Genomic DNA, 24,502 nt, shown 5'->3' with positions numbered 1-24,502 from the left:
TCTGTGTCTCCCTCTCTCTCTGACCCTCCCCTGTTCACACACACACACACACACACACACACTCTCTCTCTCTCTCTCTCTCCCTCTCTGAAATAAATAAAACATTAAAAAAATAAAATAAAATAAAAAGTATGCCTCTTCTGATTAGCACTGTTGTTTTTTTCTGTTAGGAGAAAAGAGACTAAGAAATCACCATGTTTCTCATTTTGGCTTGTCACCCAAGGAGCTCACCTAGTGTAACAAGAAACTCAGAACAAAATTTGATGCTCACTTGTACCCTGATCAATCTTCTTATGACACAGTTTACATCCTTTTGGCCTTACTTTTATGTGCCTATCATACCCATACCCTTTAACTAAGTGACCTCAAATCCATTATAGAAATAGATTGAATTACCTTCCTTTTGTATATATATATATATTTTTTACTCTTTTTATACTTGTAGTTAAATATATATAAATTTCTATTTTGTAACTTCAGTTTAGTAATTTAGAGCCAATAATTTTTCCAGACCTTTTTTTGCATGTGTGTGGTTTCTAAAAACATTCTAGTTACTGTTTTATACTCTCTGATGAATAAAATAAACTTGTCCCAAATTACATTTCTTGAAAAACTTAGGAATCATATGAATAATTTTGAAAATATATGTTTAAGACCAAACATGTTAGTTCTTTTCAACACACGTATCACAAATGTATAGAAGAATGCCCTTACGGATATTTCTGAGAAGCAGAAGAGAAAACTTTATTGCTATGAATGAAATCTATCAGTAAATTGAGGCTTATACCCTATACCTAGGGTGGTTTTCTGCTTATCAACTGAGTTTTCAGAAAGCAAAGTAATTTTTCAAATTTCTTGAGGGGTAAAAATAGCTCTCACTCTTCCTGAAATTTTTGCTCTCTTTGAGTCTCACAGACTCTCATAATGATAGTCATGTTAATGAATTAAATACCTGCCAAGTACCAAACGTTCCATGAGATGTTTTTACATATGTGACTTATAATTCTAGAAGTAGTTAGAAGTAATTTGTAATTTCAGCAGTGATATTGTTCTATATAATTCAGATATTAGTATTCAAAATCCATGAGAATGTTTGGGCTTGGAGAGATAAAGAAGCTCACCTAAAGTAATACACAAGCAGTACAGTCAAGAACCAAAACCGTATCTACCTGAGTTCAGATAGCCTGATATATTTACAATGGTACCTTCCTCTTGGTCCTTTTCTCTTCAGTTATTAATTTTAATGTCATAAAAGTCTGTGTGTTTTATGAGTTTGACATACAGTGTGAACACTGGCCTCAACTTGATCTCCACAAACTGGCCTTGGAAGTCTCTTATGACTCTTTCAGATGACAGTATTCTTGTGCTGATGAGTGAGGGCTCCTTGGATGAGTTGCCACTAGCTTGCTTCTCCTGTAAGGAAGGATTCTAGCAACCTCAGATGCATAACTCAGTCAATCTGTAATGATCAAGCTGACCAGACATTATTTTCTGATGAGAAGTAAATAGAAAAGATATGAACCATGGTGCTTCAGTGATCTATCTGCATTATTTAATTCCCATGTATGAGATATTTGCCCCAGGAACTATGTGAGCAAATAGGTGGAGGTGGAAGAATGAGAAGGTGCAAGTGGTCCTTGGTCTGAAGTTTGGAAACCCAATTTAGGAAAGCTGAAATATAGCAGGAAAGGATAATGTTGTTGGAGGTAGCAACTGGAAGGGGAGAAAAGTTGAGTTGGTGGTGGTAGTACTTTCTGGTCACACATAAGTGAAATGAGCAATAGGGGAAGTGATTTCTAAGCCAGTCTTTCCCAAGGAAGACATTTACTACAGCAATGGTTGGAATGCATCTCACTCCTGTTTCTAAAGATACCTATGAAAGGGATTTCTCCATCCTTCTCGAGAGGTCATCTTTGATTGCTTCATTGTATTTTCCGACCAATGGTTTAAAATTTTCTCAGATGAAGGAACTTCTAGCAAGAAAAGATGAGTCAGAGCAATCAAAAGAATGTAATGTTATCTTGTTGCACTTAATTTCATAAATCTAGATTTTAGCTACATGAATACCATCTTCATAGTTTCATTTTGGTTCTAGAATCCCATTGTAGTTTAACTATTATACAAAATAGTGCAATGTTCATGATTTTATATAAAGACACTGTGGAGTACACAAAAGGACTCAGCATTCTCACAATTATGATTTGCTGATTAAAGACTTCATTTTTTGGTAACAACTTACAATTTTATTGTGGAATAACTTTTCTGTATCTTTGGAGTTAGGTTCCAGTTGGCAGGTTCTATGGTGGAGCCCGGGTTTTTGGTGCCTAGAGATAGGTGGAAGCCACATGGAATTGTCTGGGTCAGGAGTTCTGAGAGCTTCTTCACAACAGATGGAGCTGGCTAAGAAGATGGATGGCAGAAGGACAGTAGCAAAGTCATAGGGTAACCTGGTGTTCTCAAAAGCCAAGGTATTAGGAGGAAAGGCAACTCGAGAAACAGCACTGGGAACTAGAAGCCAGGGGAAGAGAGGCTGCATAATGGTGTGGCAACTGAGAATTCAGTCTCTGTCTAATGAAAGATAACAATTACTGAAGCTGTATGCCAAGTACTTGTCATGGGTCATCTTCTTCTTTTATCCTCATAGGTCCCACATTATAGATGCAAAAACTGAAACTTGGAGAGGCTTAGTAACTTATCAAAATCACTACAGCCAAGTAGCAGATCTGGGATTTAGAACTAAAATATCTCACTCCAGTGGAGCGATCTTTACCAGTATGCTCTGGAATTAGACCTGTGTTCCAACATGGCTCTGATATGTACAAACCTTGTGACCTTAGGCAAGTTACATTAATACCTCTGTGAATATGGGCATTTCCTAATACTTACTTCATAACATTATTATGGGTTTTAAATTTATGAAGTGAGCAATGATTGTAAAGGAATTGGAAGGGTACCTAGCACCTGGTAAGTATCAATGCATGTCAACAGTTATTATTATTAAATTAAATTAAATGATGAACATGGGAGTCCTGAGCAGGATTTTTCAAACCGTGTTCATAAAATCAAGTTAATGGTTCATGACCAATGTTTCTTTTTAAATGAAACGGAATAGAAGAGAACGGAATGGAATGGGAAAAAATCAGGATTCATTATATATAGTAAAAGTAAGAATGTTTCATATGTCTTAATTCTGTTTTATGTGTATGTGCATTTTGCATACTTGGTAAAAATGAAAAAATATATTTCTGATTATTAACTATCAAAAAAAGTATTTTAAAAAATCCTTTAAAGTAGCATTGTTCAGAGTATGGTCCAGAAACCAGTAGCATCAGTTTCACTTAGGAACTTGTTAGAAATGCAAATTACTGAGCCCCATCTGTGCCCATTCATTTGTGTTTTAACTGGCCTTCCAGGTGATTAAGGACAATGATGTACTCAAACGTGGCATTTGGAATTCATGAAAAAATTAGATAAGGCCATATATACATATAAATTATTTTAGAGTGGCTAAGAGTACACGTTGTTTTATATTGACTAAAGATTAAAATTTTTCATAGAACACCATCTTGTGTGACTTTTGTTTTCTGTAGCTGTTTCCCCAGGTTTTTCTGTGCTACCTGCTTACAGTGCAGGTGCACAAGCCCCACAGACATCAACTAGTTTTTATGTAGAAGGACACTGAATAATTAGATCCTGTACTTTCTTCTAGCACTACAGGATAAAATGTTAAAATTCTTGTGAGTAGCCCTGAGCCCTGAATATCTAAGTTGTGTTTAATTTGAAACATTTTAATAATAGTCCAGAAGCTTAAACAGCTGCAAAATTAGGAATTAAATTAAGAACTCATTAAAACTGCACTCAATATTTTAGTAATTGAGATATTTATTTTGAAAAGCACATGCCGGCAAAAAGAAAATGACAATCTAGTTAATGTAAAACTAATACTGATGATAAAATCTGTTTGGTAAAAACAGAAATGATAATAGATTTTTATATTGGAATATTTTTCCCCTCCAAAGAAACAGTGAAGGTGTTTAAGATATTTATTTATTATTGTATGCCATTACTCTAAAGAGAGAGCAGGTGCTATTGCATTGATGAATATTTGTTTGTTATTGTGTTTAATATAATTTATTTTATTTGGTTTTATGTTGGAGGTCTATTGACTTTAAGGCTTAAAAATATACTCTTTGAAAACGGCATCCAAATTGACTAGAAAAGTCTTGAAGATTTTCTTTGACAATTTTTTTTAAGTATTCCCTTGGATTTTTAAAAATGTATTAAAAATTTTTCCCTTGGATTTTCAAAAAGCAGTTTTTCAATGAATACATACATATTAACACTTCTAAGTTTTTGGTGGTGTATGAAACCATTTTTTCAAGACAACAGTGTCAAGAAAAACAAAAATCTACCTTCTGGCTCACCACAGGTGAAATTTCATATATAACAGTAGCTTGAGAGATATTTGCAAAGATCCCTGTCTGCTTTGCCTTCTGTGGTTGGAGAAGGGTGGACGGGGAAGAAAGCAGGGAGGTTGTGGGCTGGATACTCTTTCTGGTATTAATGCGAATCTGTGAACTCAGGCAAATCATATAGTTTTCCTGGACTTTAGTCTCCTTCTCTGTACTGCAGGGGGATTAGGCTACACACTTTTTAAGATTGTTTCAGCCTTGAAAAAGTCTGTGCTTCTAAATGGTCATGTGTTCCTTTGGAACAATTTTGGTAAGAAAGAAAAAAAGGAAGAAGAAAAGATATTTCACTTTATAGAAGAATGAGCATCTGGAAGCCTTAGTGATGACATGACAAAGTTAGCTTGATTTTTCCTTGACACATTTCAGGTACCAATGGGCTAGTTTTCATCAACTTTGGGTTTGGGGGCACAGGTGATACCACACACTGGGTGGCATTTGAAAATGCATGAGGGCATTCTTGGTCATCACAATAATTGGGTGAACTGGCATTTAGTGCCCAGGGGTCATGAGTACCACACATCTTGTAATGTGAGTTGACAATCCCTCACTACAAGGAAGCTTTCCTTCCTGAATTGAAAGAACACCCCCATTGGGAACTAGCTAATGAAGTTAAAAAAGATTTAGTTTTAACTCCATATTTTTATAAAGTCATCTGGGAAATTGGAATATATAAAGTTGTCATATATTTTCTGTGGTATTAGTAACACAAATGCAAACAATATCTATTCTTACAGGACAACTGGTGTTTATGATGCATGGGAGAGACTAGCCTACAGCTCCCTGCACTATGTATTGATGATGCAGTAAGAAAACAGTAAAAATCTCAGCTGTTAGTACAGTGTGCAACTATAACTTGAAAACATGCTAGGAATAGTTTCTTTGAGTTACTGGTCCTTGAAGATACTAGTTGCATGATGATAGCCATATTTTCAATGTAATGGCTTATAGAAGTTTCCATTCAATATAACTAGACATTTCTTGTATCTAAATAAATATTCTAATAAGACATTAAATGCACAGATTTGATTCTCTATGTTGGCAAATACCACTTGCCTATATCATCATAGCTCTATACACGATGATGAGTGATGTGAGCACTTCTTGTTCCCCCTCTGGCTTCTTCCACACTTGGGTTGGCCTTTACATATTCCAGTTCAGGTAAAGGATAGAATCCATTTAGCAAGAGTGACTCATCCAAGGCCCTTAGTCACTTTGCTTTGGAATCACTTAAATCACAGGATCAGTTTATTAAAATTATTATTTTCTTTTCTATCTTCTTGAGCTTGTCAAGTCCTTGGTTTCTTAATGTGATCATTTAATTTTAAAACCATTGCTCATATTCAGATCTTAGATACTGTGAGTATAGAAGGTGTTGAATGGGTAAAACTTGTCTAGCACACCAAAGCTAACTTGTTATTTTCCAGGAGTGGAGGGGAACCCCTGTTTTTCCTTTCTTTGGTGAATCTGGACCTTCATACAGCTGTGGGAGAAGAGGAAAAGGGAAATTAATTTGAAATGTGTAACTTTTATTTTCCTATAAATTTGGTGACAATTTAGATTTCAGGACAAAGAATTACAGAATTAAAAAAATCTTTTTGCTAAGCTTTCATGTTCAGTATTTATGGTAGGCCTCCATAATTAACAAAAGTTACATACTGCATTTCCCTTAGAATGAATTTTTTGGACATCAGAACAAATGTCCACTTAGAAGATAGCAATCACCATCTTACCCCAGTCTTTCAATATGGAAAATAGGTCAAAGTGATGTTAAGTGATTTGTGGTCTGCTTCAGAATATGGAGTCAGGAAAAAGCAGACCAGGCTCTTGAGTTTTGGTGGTTGGTTTCCTACCCCATGGCCCTATTCCTCAGAGGCCTCCTTGACCTTGAGTTCCCTAAAAAAATGAGTTGCAAATGCTAGCCTAAAATGGCCAATGGGTATGATGAATTACCTCCCCTCCTCCGCAACTAGAGAGGTTAAGTACCATCTGGCAAAACTGAGAAAGTAGTCACTCATGATTTCTGGTGCTTGATTATTTAGGTAAGGAGTTATGGCTGAGAAAATAACAAGTGAATCTGTAACTAAAATATTAAACAGTATTTTTACTGAGACTAGATTAACCTTAAGGCAGCTGACAAATATACCATATTAAAATCAAGGTATAACATATTATTTTCTGGTTTTAGTTACATTTTAAAATTAATTCCTTGCAATAGTATTAATTCTGTTGAACTCATGATATGAATGTTCTCAACACACTATGGATTTTCATTTAATTCAGTCTTCAAGCCACACTACAATTGTACATTCTTCTCTTATAGTATGCTGTTTATATTTCTGAAAAACAATGAACCAAGTAAGCCTGATGGTATTAAATTGTTAAAGGATTTCATGCAGAAAACATAAACAAGATTTAACAAAATAGCAACTGGTTCATTTCTTTAAGCACTGCCTTATCAAGTCAAGTAATGATTGAAGGTGAGTGAGAAAATGAAAGAGGGAAAAAGAGGCTTCAGCTCATGGTGACTGCTGTGTAAAGCTGAGGAACAGGGAGCGTCCTTTCTGTGATGTGCCTTTATTATCTCTCTGTTTGTGGTCCGTTCATCTACTGTTTAATATGTGGAACATTCCAGGGAGTATCCTTAGCTTCCCTGACATGAGTCTGGGCCTGGGGCTTGAAGGCTTTAAGGGATTCCTTTCTGATATAGGGGAGGACACATAGAGCAAGTTGGCTGTTCAGGACATAGCTCAGCTGGTGTGGCCGACTTCTCATTGGGAACAGGTGAGATGTTTGTGCCGCTGAGCCGTGGGAGGCCAGAGCTGGCTGCCCCATGCAGCGATGCAGGCATTTCTGAAGAGTGTGGGATGCAATCTCAGAAAAATGGGCTTTTACTTCTGTATCTCAAAAGAGAGAATACTAAATGCTTAGACTTCCTTCACACATTTGCATGTGGCTCAGTAGTGTTCCACCTGGGAGTTTGCTTCTAATATATTTATTTTCAAGCAAGAATAGCACATTAGTGGCTTATGAGGGTGAGTTCTTATTTATTTAGCCAATAACACTCTGACCAAATGCATAGCAATAATAATAGTGGCATTCTTTTGCTGCTGTTTTCTGTTTGATGTAATAAAGATTTTGTTAATCTTTATTAAAGATAAAAAAGTTAAAAAAAAATCTTTTTGCTTAGAAAGAACCATTGCATAAAATAAAATTATATTGAACTGTTTTGTGGAAATGCTAAGCAATTAGTGTATGGTATCATTAATGAGCTGTATTATTAATGTGAAATGCTAAAATAATTCAGAAAGAATAAATATGTAAAGGTCATATTACCATGAGCCTGCAGGGGGTAGAGATGGAGGGCAGGAGGAAAGAGAAATAAGTAAATACATGTGTGATGTTAAGGTAGAATGTACTGAAATTGCTGGTGATTTTTCCTAGTAGTCAGGGATATGCTGAGTTATAGCTGGTGCTGCTGTTTGTCAAGGTCATCAGGGAACAGATCCTATGACTGCTAAAGGGATGGGAGATTGATTCCTGATACCAGTGTTGACTCATAAATTGTAACTGGAATAATTAGGACTGTGTTTACAGACAGGGACAGGTGGCAAAGGCCTCCGGTAACTTATTTCCAATGGATCAAGATAAATTTTTCTTGGACCAAGTTAAATTTTTATCTTAAATCTGAGCTTTGATTTGAAACAAAGGTTTTAGCTAGTTTTTCTTGAGTTGGTAGTTCCTTTACCTTGCAACTTCCTGTTATTCCATTGTTAAGTTTCCAGCGAATTCTCTTTAGAATACATTCACATAGGAATTGGTCTACCTGCTTGTTTCTGAGAGACTGAATTTGATGCCGTAGTTGATTTTAATCAGAGGCAGGGAAACACTATTATTTTTTGACTATTGAGAATTGTAGTAAGCAATTTAGACATAGAATATTTGTTTGGCAGCCTTTGGAAAGCTATTAAACTGGCAGCCCCAACTCCTATTAGAACGATGTATTTACCTCTGTGATCTGAGTGTAGTGCTCTGTTTATGGGAAACAAGTGGCCACTAATGGGAGTTGACCCACTTATTTGAACACAATTTTTTTTTTCAAAATAGAACTTATATGACACAATATCATGAAATTCTTCATTATTGTGTGATGAATTTTTTTTAATGTTTTTTTTTAATGTTTTATTTATTTCTAGGAGAGAGAGAGAGACAGCGTGAGCAGGGGAGGGTCAGAGAGAGAGGGAGTCACAGACTCTGAAACAGGCTCCAGGCTCTGAGCTGGCAGTCAGCACAGAGCCCGACGCGGGGCTCGAACCCACGAACCGCGAGATCATGACCTAAGCGAAAGTTGGATGCTTAACCGACTAAGCCACCCAGGCGCCCCTGTGTGATGAATTTTTGAATTCATTTTTGTATTAATGAATTTTTCCCCATAGAGACCATCTGATATAATTTTGAGTCTCAGATGTTTTAATCTTTATGTTTTTAGTCTAACACAAGTACTTCTTTTTGTAGCCTACAATTTGCCTTTTGTTATTAGGTGTGTTTATTTTAACATTTTTCTGATATTTAAGCATAGTTGACTTATTTTTTCATTTGCACGTGGTATTTATAAGAGTTAGTGCAAGACTTGGTATTCTGAGTTGATCAATTATCCTATTATCTTGCTTTATTCTCTTCTAAGTTTTGACTAAATTGGGCATGATGTTAAATGTCTTTCACTTTATCACATAAAAACAATGCTTTCTTAGACTGATTTTAAGTTGATAATGTTTTCATAATTAATGACTTTTTAGATTATAATTGTTTATTTTTTAGTTCATTTATGGCTAGCATGGTATATTTCTTCCATTTAAAGCAAGCTTTAGGAAAATAACAGTTCTGTTTTTTCATTTCTTCAATTGTTTGTGAGTTTGACTATAAATATCAGAATCATAAATTATGACTACAAAAATAAGTAATGGAAACATATCTCTTTTGCTATTAATTGCCACTTACTCTTCTGGACTTTTTTTTTCTCATTTAATATTAATAAGTCAGCCAGGCTCTATTTCAGTGCAAGTGCTATCTAGAAATCACCAGGACTCCTGGATCCATTCACACCGACAAGGCTGTCTGGAAACCAGACTGAAGAGAGAAATGATACTGGGCAGGGGTCCTAAGAAGGATTCTGAGTGGATCAGCTACTTATTGGGGTTTTGGAACCAGTGTTTTTCATCTATACTTTGACCATTAATGTATACTTGCTTCTTAGTTCAAGGAAGACATTTGTCAGAGTACATTGTCAATGAGTAGACCAAGGATTTTGTCATGCAGTGATAGCCTTCAACATCTCTGGGAGTCCCTAATGCCATTTCAGAAGAATGAACCTGAAATTCCCTTAGAAGTTTCAGCCACTAGAAGATTCTAGTGAATTTGAAACTGTATTGAGCAGGTGACAGACCCACATCAACATCCCTTTCCTCTTGCAAGTTCAATGTCTTGCTTCAGTCCTTTCTCTGACCACCTTTTTCTTTTGTCTTTCTTCCATTTTGATTCCTTTTCTTTCTTTGCTTTATTTATTACCCTGGAAGCTTACCATTATCAGTTTCCTGTTTTCTTCCCATATCCTTCTCATATTATTATCTTTATTATACTACTCAGAGTATTTATCTGGTCCCCTTTCTTCTTCAGTTACACATTTCCAGGATGTACTGTATTGATCATTGCTTTTGTTTCCTTTGGGTGAAGTCATGCACTAGATATTACACTTTGTCCCAAACTTCTTGAATGAACTGTTGTATTTCTGTTATTATTAACTCCTCCTTTCTCTTCCCACCCCCATTAAGCTTTTGTAGAAATGTAAAACCAGACAAGCAGTTGATTTCCAAACATTACATTGGTTTGTTCAAAACAGTCTAGAAGTGAGAGTAAGTTCTAACATTCAGTAGAAGTGGCAAGTCACCTGAAATATTTTGTAAAATGGGGATAATGATCAAATAAGATAATTTACCTGAAAGTGTTTCATGGTGCAAAAGTGAGTTATTGTTACTGAGAATTATTATTCAAAATAGTCACCATTTAATATCATGGGACATTTTAAAATTATATTTTATTTTTTAACTTTCTACTTTAAAGTAATTTTGTACATAACAATTTGCAAAAGATAGTACAAAGAATTCTCATTTAACCCTTTCTAAATGTTAAGATCTTAAAGTTATCGAAACCAGGAAATTAACTTTGATATAACACTATTGACTAATCTATAGTTGTTATTTAAATTTCATCAGTTATATCACCAATGTCTTTTTTCTGGACTTGGATGTAAATAGGAATCACATATATGTTTACTTGTCATGCATTTTAGTCTCCTTCATTTCTTCAATTTTTCTTTGTCTTACATGAATTGACAAAGTATAGTTACCAGTTGTTTTGGATAATGTCTGTCAATTTGAATTTTCAGACGGTTACATTCAGGTTATGCATTTTTGGAAAAAGCACCATAGATTGATGCTATACCTTTCTCAGCTCATCATATCAGGAAACACATGATGTCAAGTTGTCTAATTACTAATGACATTAATTTCAATTCCTCAGTTGAAGTCTGACAAGTTTCTCCACTTTGTTAAGTTGCCAGTATCCTTTTTATAATTTGTAAGCATATTGTGGGGGAATACTTTGAGACTAAATAAATGACCAGTTTTTTCATCGTACTTTGAATCACACATTTTATCAATCATTGATGATTCCTGTTTGAAACAGTTGTCATTGATGGGGCACCTTGGGTGGCTCAGTTGGCTGAGCATCTAAGTTCAACTCAGGTCATGATCTCACAGTTCATGAGTTTGAGCTCCATGTTGGGCTATGTGCTGACAGCTCAGAGCCTGAAGTCTGCTTTAGATTCTGTGTGTCCTTCTCTTTCTGCCTCTCCCCTCCTCATGCTCTGTGTTTCTGTCAAAAATAAAGAAACATTTTTAAAAGTTGCCATTGAGATGTTTGCCCAATGATTTCTTTTATTTTTTTCATTCTTTCTACATTAAATTCTTCTGTAAGGAAGAGCTTTCCCTTCTCCACTTATTTACTTATTCAGTTATTTATTTATATCAGAATGGGCACATGGGTTTTTGTTTTATTCTGTGAGTTATAATCCATTATAGCTGGTGTTTTACTTTGTTGCTCAATGTATCCAGATTTGGCTATTTGACCAATTTTCAAGTTGGCTTCTGTGTCCTTTCTTCATATCACCATCATTTTTAGAACACTTCTTATTTTCTGGTACCACAAGATGCTCCAGGTGCATCTTATACTTTTTTTATGATCTAGCCCTTGAATCATACATTCAAGGAGCCCAGATTTCTTTTATTGAAGAATGGTATTTAGAAACCAAGATCTAGATGTTAGATGTGCTCAGTCACAAATCCTTCAATCACACATAAAGCACTTTCAGAATTACTAGCCCATATCTCTGTGAAAAAGAAATTTACTAACTAGGGTACAATGCTTGTGTACAATTGTTTTTCTTTTGCTTTAGAAGATAGAAATGAAACACTGTGGCCTACAAGGAAAACTATGGAGATATAGTCTTTATCTGAGTGTTTAAGTATGTAACCAAGTAATCTACGAGCTAAGGTGTTTTCATTACTAGGCTAATTTTGATACTTGCTTTGTTACCAACACGAAAAAGAAGCATCATATATCTTGTAGGTTTTCTGGCTATTGTAGAATTTGGGCAAGAACGCTGCCCACAATTAGGAAAATGTTAAATCCCATGGAAAGTACATATTGTTGTATTTGAAAATTTTAACTTTTTGAGCTTTTGCTAGAATTTGGTCAGGAACTAGTGTAAATGGCAGTTTATTTATACTTCTTTTGCAATTCCCTCAGCTCCACATTCCCTGATTCATCTTCTTTAAGTCTACATTGAGAATTGAATCAGCCTCAGGTGTGAAGGTGAAGATGATGTATGATTTTATAGCCCTACTCCCTATTTCTAACATTACTGAAAATACAATATCGTTCCTGGCCAGTTCTGCATAAGAGACTTTCAAGAGACAAGGAGAACTTTTTTTCTATTGCACATACCTCTTGTCATTATACCTCTTGTCACAGCTTGCATTTGATAGAAAAACAAAAAAACAATAAAATAAATCCCAATCAAACAAGCAAAAATCCAGAAGTCCAGAGCATTTGGTTGTTGTGAGTTAGCCAATATCAAATGGCTGAAATAGCACTGAATTCCAGTTAATACCTAATATTCAGGCTTCCCCCTCATTCCCACCCTTGTTTATAGCCATTTAACTTTAGATGGAATTAACAACACTTTGAAGTTCTTTACCTAGAACTTTTATCATCTGGATTTTGACTCTTTTCCACACAGAGAAGAACTTTTATTATCTGCACTTTGAATTCTCTCTCCTCTTTGGAAACTGAATATTATAGTAGCTCAGAGTACATAGGCTCTGGATTGCTTACTCAGGTTCTGATCCTTCTCTACCAGCTCTGTGGTTCTTGATCAAACTACCTAATATCTGTTGGTAGTAGTTTCTTTTTTCTGGGAAATGAAAACCAAAATAGAACTCCCTTATGTGGTTGTTGTTAAGTTTAAATGAACTAATAGATAGTGGTGCTTAAAGCAACCCTGACACATAGTAAGCATTCACTAAGTGTTATTGCTGTCCTTGTGGTTTTTAATTGTGTACCATGCCCCCCTAGGGGGTCTCTGCATCATACTGCATTTTCTAGACCACTAGATATGTGGGCATTTAAGATATATCAGCACAGTAAGGAATAGGAGTAGTTATTCTTGCATTGGAAGGAGTCAGTTCCTCAGATGAGGGTGAAGTTGAAAGGGAATAACAATGAAAAAGTAAACAATAAAAAACACCATGTGATTTCACTCATATGTGGAATTTAAGAAACAAATGATCTAAGTAAAGAGAGAGAGAGAAACCAAGAAACAGACTCTTAACTATAGAAAACTAATTGATGGTTACCAGAGGGGAGGTGGGTAGAGGGATGGGTGAAATAGGTGATGGGGATTAGGGTGTGCATTTGTTATAATGAGCACTGGGTGTTGTATGGTATTGTTCAATCACTGTATTGTATACCTGAAACTAATATAATACCTTATTAACTCTACAGGAATGAAAATAGAAACTTAATTTAAAAAGTAAACAATACAATACTACTATGTGCTTTTTACTATCCTGTTATCTTCTCTATTGATTTAAGTCTCTCCCATATGAAATAAAATAATAAAAAACAGCCCCTTTTCAAGTTTTTCTGAGTATAATAAGATAAAATTTCATGAGAAGCCCCAAGATAAGGAGAGACCTAAGCCAAAAATAGATACTCCAAACTGACAAGCCATTTTGTCTTTCTGAAAGATGAGATCTATAAACTGCAGTGTATCACAGTCTCTTTGCTTTGTTTCTGGGTTTCAGTGAAGAGGGAAGGGAGCTGGAAGGGATGGGGTTGATAGGAAATGCTAAAAAGAGGAAGAGTAGTCTAAATCAAGTAATAGTTGAGTACAGACAAAATTGTCATTAATCTATACCAGGTATGAGGACAAAATGACTTCTATTAGAATGTCTATTTTTAATAGTGTGTCTGGAATCAGTATCCTATAATATGATGGGTGTCACAAGCATTTCTGATGCTTAGTTAGAGGTAAGATAGTGACTCAGTTCTCAGGTTCCTCTCCTTAGCTGTAACTTATGAATGTCAGCATGATTTCTCTTGGATAGAGAAAGACAATTTTAATCTTCTGATAGTACTGCTTATTTTATATACATTTCCATCTCATTTTGATTTTGTAGCTTCCAAATCCTGGGGAATGAAGTAGTTAGACTACTGTTACTCTCGTGAGATTTTGATCTTTTAAGCAGCATAGTGAACTCTTTCTTTCAGTGAATACATTTTCCACTATTAGTCATACTTGGTGGTTACAAAGTTCTGTTTTCTTTTATACAAATGCCAACATTTTTTGTAGCTTATTGGCTGATGGAGGGTGCATGTTGAAAGTTACTGAGAACCATAGAAAGGAAGAGACTACCGGTGTTTATTTATTGAGGGTTAATAAGAGAGTCATTGATACCATATTGTCATCCTTGCAGGAATCTAGGAGAGCTTTTGGTTGCATGTGGCTTTGTGGCTTAGCAGTTGTAAAACAGGAACAGCTTGTGAGTATTACCATGTGACAGGGCCATGAAGCAGCAAAAATAGGTCCATCACAACCGCTATTGGTTTGTGCATGGGAATCCTTGGTATGGTGGGAATGTTTATTTATTTACTTTTCATAACCTAAAGTAAAGAACTCCTTCCTTGAAGAAGTCTATTTCCCCTCTGGCTTTTGAGAAGATTATAATCTCTTGTATGATTTATTGATCACCTTTTGACCATAAGTGTATGTCATGTCATATTGGACAGGTTTCCAGTTCAGCAACATATAAATAAAAATGGCCATGCAACAATGTGAAGATAAGCATACTTAAGCTCCATTTTTTTATTTGTAATAATAAAAAAGCACAGCCATGGGTCCTCCATGGTTCATCACATTTTCATGTGAGTTTTGCAGATTCCTGGCTGCAGACATTAGCACCCATTTTTTGGTCACAAGTTGAAAACCTTTAGGGAAATTTATATTACCCAGTGTCTGTGGTGAAAGTTTATCCTTTCTGGGAAAAGTCCTGTCTACAAAATAGAGAGGGATGAGTATAAGATTTATGGATAGACAAAGAAGGAATTAAGTCATTTTCTAAAGTTTATAAGTGGACAAGGAAGAAGGAAAGTCATCTCAGGCAGAGGGAAACCCATGTGCAAAGAAATAATGCTGTGGTGAGAACACTAGGAGACATTTGGTAAATGTCCAGGAGTCTAGGATGAATTTGGACACTTCTGATGATGAAGGAGAAAAGAAGTGAAGAATTATGAAAGGCTTAAAATGACTAAAGTGGGTGATTAATTAATGGAAGGAGGTTAGAGAGAAGGAGATGGGAAAGACCCGAACCAGCTGAGCTTATTAGTCATGGATGTTAGTGACCACATCTCACTCTGCCCCATCCATTTCTGAATAGCCCAATCGGGGTATTAACTCATGTGCTTTTGTGAAGCCTAAAAATAGTTTCATGCTTCAACTCTGTCAGTCATATGAGCAACTTTGGGAAAATAACTTCTGTGTGTATTAAATTCTGGAAAAGAACATTCACTTCTCAGAGATTTTATAAGGACTAATTGGAGGAAAGAAGTCACTTTGTAATAACTATATAAATGCAAAATGTATTGTTACTCTGTTGCCGACTGCCATTAATGGTCAACAATGAAAAGTGCATTTGCAAAAGCAGATCCTATATGCTTAATTAAGAAATGCAACACCGTGTCCCTCATTTTGTAGTTATACTTTTGTAGTAGTCTCTGGACACATTGTGGCTTTGCCATGCACTTGGGTCTCCCCCGGCATTCCAGCCCCCTTTCCATCTTTGTAATTTCTAATCTAAACAAGAAGTAGTTATGGTTGAGTTCCTTTTTTCTCTTAAGTTGGTTAATGAAAAGTGTGCAGTCCTTTTATCCAAGTAAAATAAATGCATAAGCCATGAGGCAAGCTAATAGTTTATTTTCTTTTCTTTGGTGAACGGGAACAAGAAGATTTTTGTGAGGAAACAAAATACTTGTTTGCAAAGAATCAGTGTTAATGTGTCAAAGGTGACTAACATTTTGAATCTCATCCAGACACCTACTACAGGGGAACTAAGGACACAGTAAAATAATGGCTATCTTGATTGAATACCTGGCTTGGCTTTCCAGACTAGATTTCCATGTTGCTTGTAGAGGTCTGGACCAGGTCTCACTAAAGTTTTGTAGACAAAACCTTGCTCCTTTAACCCAACACTAGACAGAAAATAGCCAAATGTTGTTATTTTTTCTATGACCTGCTTACTTTGGTATTCTGGATTTTTCAGTGTTACTAATGGGAAAAGGAAGAACACTTTAGAACATAGCTCTGGGCTGAGCCTCAAGCTGAACTGCCTTTAGGGAGTGAGACTCTACTTCCCTAAGAGGGGAAATGCATAGGCCAGGCCATAACACAGTGGAGAGCAAAGAGAGTCTTTCTCTTCTAAAGCCCAGAGAAAAATTAGAATCTTTGGAAAGGGGGCCCTGGAATCTACATACTAACAAATTCTTCAAAGGAGTCTTGTATACTCAAAAGTGTTAAGTATTCACTAAAATATGTACCCCCCTACTATGGTTCTTTTATGAAAAAAAAAAAGCAGATATGTATAACTAAAAGCGCTTATCTATATTCTAAGGAAATGAAAGGTACCTCTAAGAGGTCACATGGCTTTATGTGGGAGGCAAACACCTGGAAGATTAGAAAGTCTTTACCACTCTTTCAGTCCTTCTTTTCCTCCTGCAGGTGATGGTGACTCAAGTTCAAATATGTGAAACCATGAAAAGTGAAGGCACATTCTCAAGGGGTCCAGTTCAGGAGAACTCTAACTTAGCTTACACCCTTGACTGGACCCAGGTTGGGTCCTTTCCTTGCACCAGCTACTATGACATCTCCCATTATGACCACTTAACGTGTTGTTCCATTAAACACCAAAGTGCAAACCAAAATAAGACAAAGAAACATATGCCTTACATACTATTGCTGAAGGAGAAGTGTGGCTAGCGATGGATTTAGCTCTGTGCCGTTCAGCATGGTAGCCACAGGTATAGAGTATTTGCCCTGGTGCCAGTACACCTGAGGAACTGAGTTTTTAATTTGTTTCTAATTTTATTTAACCTAATTAACGTATATTTGAGTTTAAAAACATATTTTTTCAATTATTGCAAACAGTTTAAGTATTTTTCAGAATAACTGGGTTTCTGGAAATCTGCTGTTTAAACTGTAAGTTTTAAACTTAATTCTGAATAATAATCAAGTATTTCTGATAAAAACTTAGCCTCCAAATGGAGATGTGCTCTAAGCATAAAATACACAATGGAGTTTTAAAACTTAGTAACATTATTAAAATTAATGTCAGCTGTTTCTTTTTACTTTTTTTTAATGTTGATAGTAGAAAATTTTATGCCTGGCTTTCATTGTAGTTCTGTGAGACAGCTCTGATTCAGTTGTTTAAGACAGCCCCATACTTCCATAGTATTGGATACTGAGAAGTCTAGTGTTCCATGGTATTCATTTTAATGCCATGGCTCCAATAGAGATAAAATATATATTAGGTGATGACAATAAATAATTTTGAGTTCTTAGAAAATAGTTGGAGGTTGCCTGGGTGGCTCAGTCAGTTAAGCGTCCAACTTCAGCTTAGGTTATGATTTTGACATTGGTGGGTTCAAGTCCCCTTTGAGCTCTATCCTGACAGCACAGAGCCTGGAGCCGGCTTTGGATTCTGTGTCTCCCCACAACTTTTAGAGAAACTTATCTTAGTCAAGATTAGCTAGGCAAAATATACTGTTTCAATTACATCACATGATGCATATAAATCTAGTAATAAATATTTATGAATCGTCAGTTCAGATATGGAATGCTCATGGCCTCAAAGAGAAATATAGGAGCCTATAAGACTTCATTCTTGCCCATATGAAACTCAGAAATCTGGTATTGTAGGTAAGAAACATATTTTAAAATTTGGAGATATAGGGGCACCTGGGTGGCTCAGTCAGTTAAGTGTCAGACTCGGTTTTGGCTCAGGTCTTGATCTGGCAGTTCGTGAGTTCAAGCTCTGCATCAGGCTCCGTGCTGACCATGCAAAGCCAGATTGGAATTCTCTCTCTCAATCTCTCTCTCTCTCTCTCTCCCTCCCCCCACCCCGCTTCTTCCCTGCTTGTGCTCTTGCTCTCTCTCAAAACAAATAAATAAACTTTAAAAAAATGGAGATATAAAAGGACATACATAATGAAAGACTAAGTTATAGTTTCTAATTGTTTGGAAATTTAGGGGAAATCCAAACAAATATGAACTGGGGTTTTGTAAAGTGAAGGTTATATAGTGAAGATGGGTCTTGATCTAGGATGGTCACATCTGCATGGCTCTGGGGGAGGGAGATCCCAGAGATTTGCACATTGACACACTGGACTTTCTTTTGGGTCACTGATCACTTCCCCAGAGATTTTTACTTGCCTTCATACTGGAATGTGAACTTCTTGAGAACAATGATTCTGTTTATTTCAATCTTTTTTCATTCCAAAACCTTTAGTGCCTGGCATATGGTGGGTATTCAGTTATATTTACGGATTCCATTAATATCTGAATGAGTAAATGAGAGCATTCTCATCAGAAGAAAGAGAATAACTCAGGATACAATAATGGGCAGAAAGCATTATGAGATAGGAGCTACAGAAGACCTTTTATGGTTCTACTTTCTGATCTAAAAAAATGGAAGTGTTTCCTAACTTTTTCAGAGGGTTGTTGGAGATCTTCACACATGAAGAGAAAGAACTTGAGAAATGATAATGTACTATTAAATCCCAGACCTCACTATTATTCACCCAGGGACAGGTTCTTCTTCATCTTTGTAGTTGTCACATTGTACAGAAATGGATATTCAATAACTAGTTGTTTAATAAATGAGTCAAAGAATGAAGGGGGGGGTCCCCTGTCTTGCCACTTCCTTTATTTCTGTTTTCCACTTGCCTGACAATGCACATAGCCTTCTTGTTAGAAAAGTGTCTAAATCCTGGTTAAACTTTGAAGAGAAGCTTGGTATCTTCGCTTATGAATCGATTTCATGTGTATGAGTCTGTGAATATTTTCATATCTCTTTTGCCTTTTCAGTACAATTAAAAAAAACTTTTTAAAAGTATTCTTCAGTCATTAGAATTGATACAGATTTTTGAAGTTTCCAGATATATGGCCTCAGGATCGAGTTTTCCACTCAGTATATAGAAATATATCAAGATATAGAAAGCATATCTCAATTAAAATATACCTTCACATTGCTCATGTGATTCCTCCTATGTAAAGCAGTTAGGGAGGACATAAAATATCTTTCCTGAAATCTTGATTCAATAATTTGGAGGCAGCAAAGGCAAGATTATTATTAAAGAAAATAATTCACTAAAAATGCTAACTTTAAAAAAAGAAATTCCACCCTAAGAGAGATAGTTACAGAATTGAGTGGTTTATTCGGAAGGTTGCAGGAGTGATCGTCCATTCTTAAACTGTAGCTTTCAAAAAATATTTCTCTGTGCTGTACACTTTCTATATCTTATAATTGCATTTGTCAATTTTACCTCAATAAAACTGGGGCAAAAAAAAGAATGTTTCTCTCCCTGACTCATAAGCATTTGACCTAAGGCTAAAAGGCTCAGAAATGTTTTGTCACCACCAGCCAAAAAAGAAGCACAATGCGGATCCTATAGATAAAACTCCAACATCCTGTCTCCAAGCTCTGAGCATTCATTTCCCATAATACTCCTTCCTTCCATTCTCACTGCTGTCACCCTTCCCCAGGCCCTCACCTTCTGACGCCTGGAGTATAGCTGTTTTGTACAACCATTTAATTTATCTGCCTTTAGTTTTTGCTGCAATTAAATCCATCTTTCATATTGGTAACAGTTCAGTAAGCCACTGCTTTCTTCCTATCTTTCCTCTCTCCATGAGCGTACACTGGCCATACTTCTTGCTGGGGCTTCCCAGTCATAATTGACCCAGTCAACCTTCTTTCTCTATGTATTCTTCCCCACAGGCTGGTCTTTCCACTGTCCTCCTTCCACATTCAAGTATTCCTCCCTTCTCTAGTCATTTCTCTGCCTGGAATTCCCTCTCTCCTTGTGTGAGTCTGACCAGCCCTGGGTCCCATCCTGCCCCTCCATGAAACCTTTCCTCCAGTCTGTCCCTGCAAGGAGTGATCACTCTATTGTCTTAAGTTTTAGAGAATTCTAGTTATATGCTCGATTTCATTATTTATCAGATTCTACTTCCTAGTATTATTTTTTATCTGTGTGTTTTAGCTGGATATTGCTTAATTGGATTTAAAAAAACCAAAGTATAAAAGGAATGTCTAGATTATAAAAAGACACATGCACACATTTAAAAACATATGAAATGTGATATAGAAAGAGGACATATTTATCAGTATATTAAATACAGAAACAGTTTCTCGCACTGGAGGTTGAAGCAGTACCTGAAGAACACTTGCTTTGGAGAAACTCTTTCTTTATCCAGGTATTTAGAAAGGCTCATCTACTCTAACCTGGTGGCATGTTTATTCTTAAAGCATAATAAATACCTGCTTCAAGATCTGCAACTTTAATGCTGCTCAGTTGTCTTTTGCTTTTTCATGATACTTTTTCTGGTTTGAATTTATTAAAGGATCATTTTATTTTGAACCCTGAGGCTTTTCATGTAATTTTTAATTATGTATATATATTTACATTTATAATACATAATAAATACATTTATAATTATATATGTTTATAAATTAAATATGATACATTAAAATGCTACTTTTGTACTATGGGTGGTTGTAATTGTGCCTTTTACTGAGAAACTCCTGCTCCTAATAAATATCATACTCTAACAACACAAATGTAGAATGGTGACAAGATGTGTCTCCGTATTTATGGCCCTTGATCTTTACTATCCAGAAATATTTTTCAAAGATCAAACCACAGCACACTTGGCTCTTGGCACCAGAAAACTTGAGCTTTGATGGTGATCATGTATTGCATGTGATGTGGCAGCTCTTAAAAGGGACTCTTTGGGGTGCCTGGGTGGCTCAGTCCATTGAGTGTCCAACTTCGGCTCAGGTCATGATCTCACAGTTCGTGGGTTTGAGCCCTGCTTCGGGCTCTGTGCTGACAGCTAGTTCAGAGCCTGGAGGCTGCTTTAGATTCTGTATCTCCTTCTCTCTCTCTGATGCTCCCCTGCTCACTCTCTCTCAGAAATATAAAGAAAGAAAAATAAATATAAAAAAGGGACTCTTCAACAATATGATAAGGATATACACTGCTCTTTTGTTTCAGAGAAATGCTTTGCCAAGAAAAAAAAAAACTTTTGGGAGTAGGATTTTCCTCCTTTGGATTTTTGACTGGATGCTTATCATTATGAAAAAGTACCATGGAATGTCTCATTTCATTCCGTCAAAGTTGGTCCTAGGACCCTGAAGAAAATGTCTGCCATGCCCCATGTGGCAATGAACAGACAAAATTTCACACCTTCACACGATTCAGAATATATGTTCTCATTTACTGTCCCTGCCACCTCATCTCTTTTCTTCTCTTTGTATCTCTCTCTCTCTTTTTCTCTCTCTCCTTCTTCCTTCCCCCCTCTTCAACCCCTCCTGCCCATCTCTTTCCAGGTTATCCACCTGCTTCCCTTCCTATCTTCAGGCTTATTTTTTTTTTCCTCTGCTCACCTCACCCTGCTTTTCCTCATATGCCCATCTCTGTCTCTGCCACTTCGAAGACAAGATATCCTCACTGTGTCTTCCCTCTCTTTCCCCTGAGTCTGTATTCTCTCTACTGGTTTTTTACTTTGGAAGGCAAATCCATGTCTGTGGTCTGGCAAATTGTTGGCTGCATAGGATCCTGTATTGTGTAAGCTTGTCTTCTTTGTCCTTTCTACTATTAGTCTGTTTCTTCCAGATGAGCTTTTAGAGTGCAGTAATTTAAATAAAACAGTCGAACAGTCACCCACAAAGTACAATGAATCCTTTTTTTAAAAGATGAAAATTGCTTCAGGATAGATGTTGACCATTCCTGTAATTTAAAAGGCCATTTTGCAAAATATTTAAAAATAACTACAAAAATAATGTTTACCACAGCAGAGGCAGAGAATAGGAACTCTGATTAAAAAAGATATCGGTCTTATGTGGATCTTTGTGTAATTAAAATTCATTAAAATTGAAAAATGATATCTATTTTACATATAATTGAATATTTTTTTTCATCATCCAGGAAAGATTTCATGCCAAGGTGGTAACAACACATGGCATGCTGAAGGCATTGGAGTCAGGCATCATGTTAGTTTTCTAAAGCTGCTGTAACAAAGTACCACAGATTAGGTAGTTTCAAAACACAGAGATGTATTCCCTCATAGTTCTGGAGGCTGAAAGGCTGAAATCATGATGTCAGCAGGGCCATGATCCTTCTGAAACCTATAGGCAAATCCTACTTTGCAGCTTCCTGCTTCCAGTGGTTTGCTGGCAATCTTCCTAGGTTTGCAGCCATAATGCTTGAATCTCTGTCTTCATTGTCACTGGTGTTCTTGCTGTGTGTCTCTGTATTTATGGCCACTCTCTCATAAGGACACCAGTCATATTGGATTAGGGACCACCCTACACGAGTGTGACCTCATCTTAACTAATTATATCTGCAATAACTGTATTTCCAAATAAAGTCATATTGCTAGGCAGTGGGGGTTAGACTTCAAAATATCCTTTTGGGGCCCTTCTAATCTCTTCTCCAGCCGGTGGATCTCTGGCCTAGCACTGCTTTTGCCACGGCCTCAGTATTGTTGATGCACAAAAGCAGATTAAGCGTATGATGGCTTTTATTGAACAAGAATCCAATGGGAAAGAAGAAATAGATGCAAAGTCAGAGGAAGAGTTCAACATTGAGAAACGTCATCTTGTACAAACCCAAAGACCAAAGATAATGGAATAGTATGAGAAGAAAGAAAAGCAGATTGATCAGGAGGAGAAAATTCAGATGTTTTATTTGATGAACCAAGCAAGGCTCAAAGTCCTCAGAGAGAGAGATGACCTTATTACAGACCTACTAAATGAAGCAAAACAGAGACTCAGCAAAGCGGTAAAAGTTACAACCAGGTGCCAGGTGCTGCTGGATGGCCTTCTCCTCCAGGGTTTGTACCAATTGTTGGATCCCCGAATGATTGTTCATTGCAGGAAACAGGATTTCCCTCTGGTAAAGGCTGTCATGCAAAAAGCTATTCCTATGTACAAAATTGCCACCAAAAATGATGTTGAAGTCCAATTTGATCAGAACTACCAGCCTGAGGAAATAGCTGGTGGAGTTGAGATCTATAATAGGGACATAAAATATGAGTTCCCAATCCCCTAGAAAGCCGGATGGATCTCTTAGTCCTAGAGATGATGCCAGGTAGGGAGCTATTTGGTGCAAATGCCAACAGGAAGTTTTTGGACTAAGCCTTTGGGAGAGGTGGAGTTGATACTCTGCTCCCCTGGAAGTTTCTGATATTTGAAGAAACAAGATAACCTGTGTGGCTCCTTCTTCACTGTTCTAATAATGTGTATCTATCAGTGGATATCCTTCTGTAGCCAATGCCTGTGGCATAATTGTTAACAATGAGAAAAAGTTTCACTTAATGTAATCAGGAGACCTACTTCTAACTTACCTAAATGTAGCACAGCTTTCATTTGCTTCTGTAGCATGAAGGTGAGGGTATCAGATGGCGGTTAGAGGAGCTTTACCAAGTCTTCTACTCTTCCTCTGGTTTCAGTTCTCTAGCCTAGAGGGTCAGGTGTGTGGTGTTATCTGATATTAAGTCCCTCCTTTTAGGCTTAAAATGCCTGGTGCAGCATGGGGTGGGGAGGGGGGGCAGGGAGGCATGCATTCCTTCCAGCAGTAGTGGCTTTGCTGTTAACCTGTTTGAGCCTAGAAGTGTTCCTCCCTTGTAAACATGATTTAAAATAGAAGCTATAAATATGTTTCATTTATTAAAGCAAAAGGTTTACACAGGAAAATATCTTTCCGGGCAGGAACACAACTTAGTACACAATAAGTAGTCTGGGTTCTGGTCTCATTTCTCCACCAATTAACCATGTGAACTTTGGCAAATTACTTAACCTCAATGGGCATCAATTGTAACATGTAGATAATTATAGTTTCTATATCATCGTGCTGTAAGGATTAAATGAGATAATGCTTGGCAAAATGACTGGCATATAGTAAGTACATATTAGTCATTCTCCTAGTTATTGTTATTTAGGTTGATATTTTTATTGCTGTTGTTGTTGTTGCAAATACTATAGCTTAGTACGTGACCCATTGTAGTTGGTCATTACATGTTAAATTTCAGTCACTCAGGGCCATTATAATTTGTGTACTGTGGATGTTGCAAATGCTGT

At 36.5% G+C, this 24,502-nt stretch overlaps 1 protein-coding gene and 1 pseudogene across 1 annotated transcript in view; both read left to right on the top strand.

The window, feature by feature from the left end:
* ARHGAP24 (Rho GTPase activating protein 24) overlaps positions 1 to 24,502 on the top strand; it is a 496,491-nt gene that overhangs the window by 5,179 nt on the left and 466,810 nt on the right. The window lies entirely within an intron of this gene.
* LOC144232339 (V-type proton ATPase subunit E 1-like) lies at positions 5,551 to 23,560 on the top strand (annotated as a pseudogene).

This window comes from Crocuta crocuta, unplaced genomic scaffold (genome assembly GCF_008692635.1).
Source record: "Crocuta crocuta isolate KB4526 unplaced genomic scaffold, BGI_CrCroc_1.0 scaffold134, whole genome shotgun sequence".
NCBI classification, from domain to species: domain Eukaryota; kingdom Metazoa; phylum Chordata; class Mammalia; order Carnivora; family Hyaenidae; genus Crocuta; species Crocuta crocuta.
This window is presented reverse-complemented; position numbering and strand designations above follow the sequence as displayed.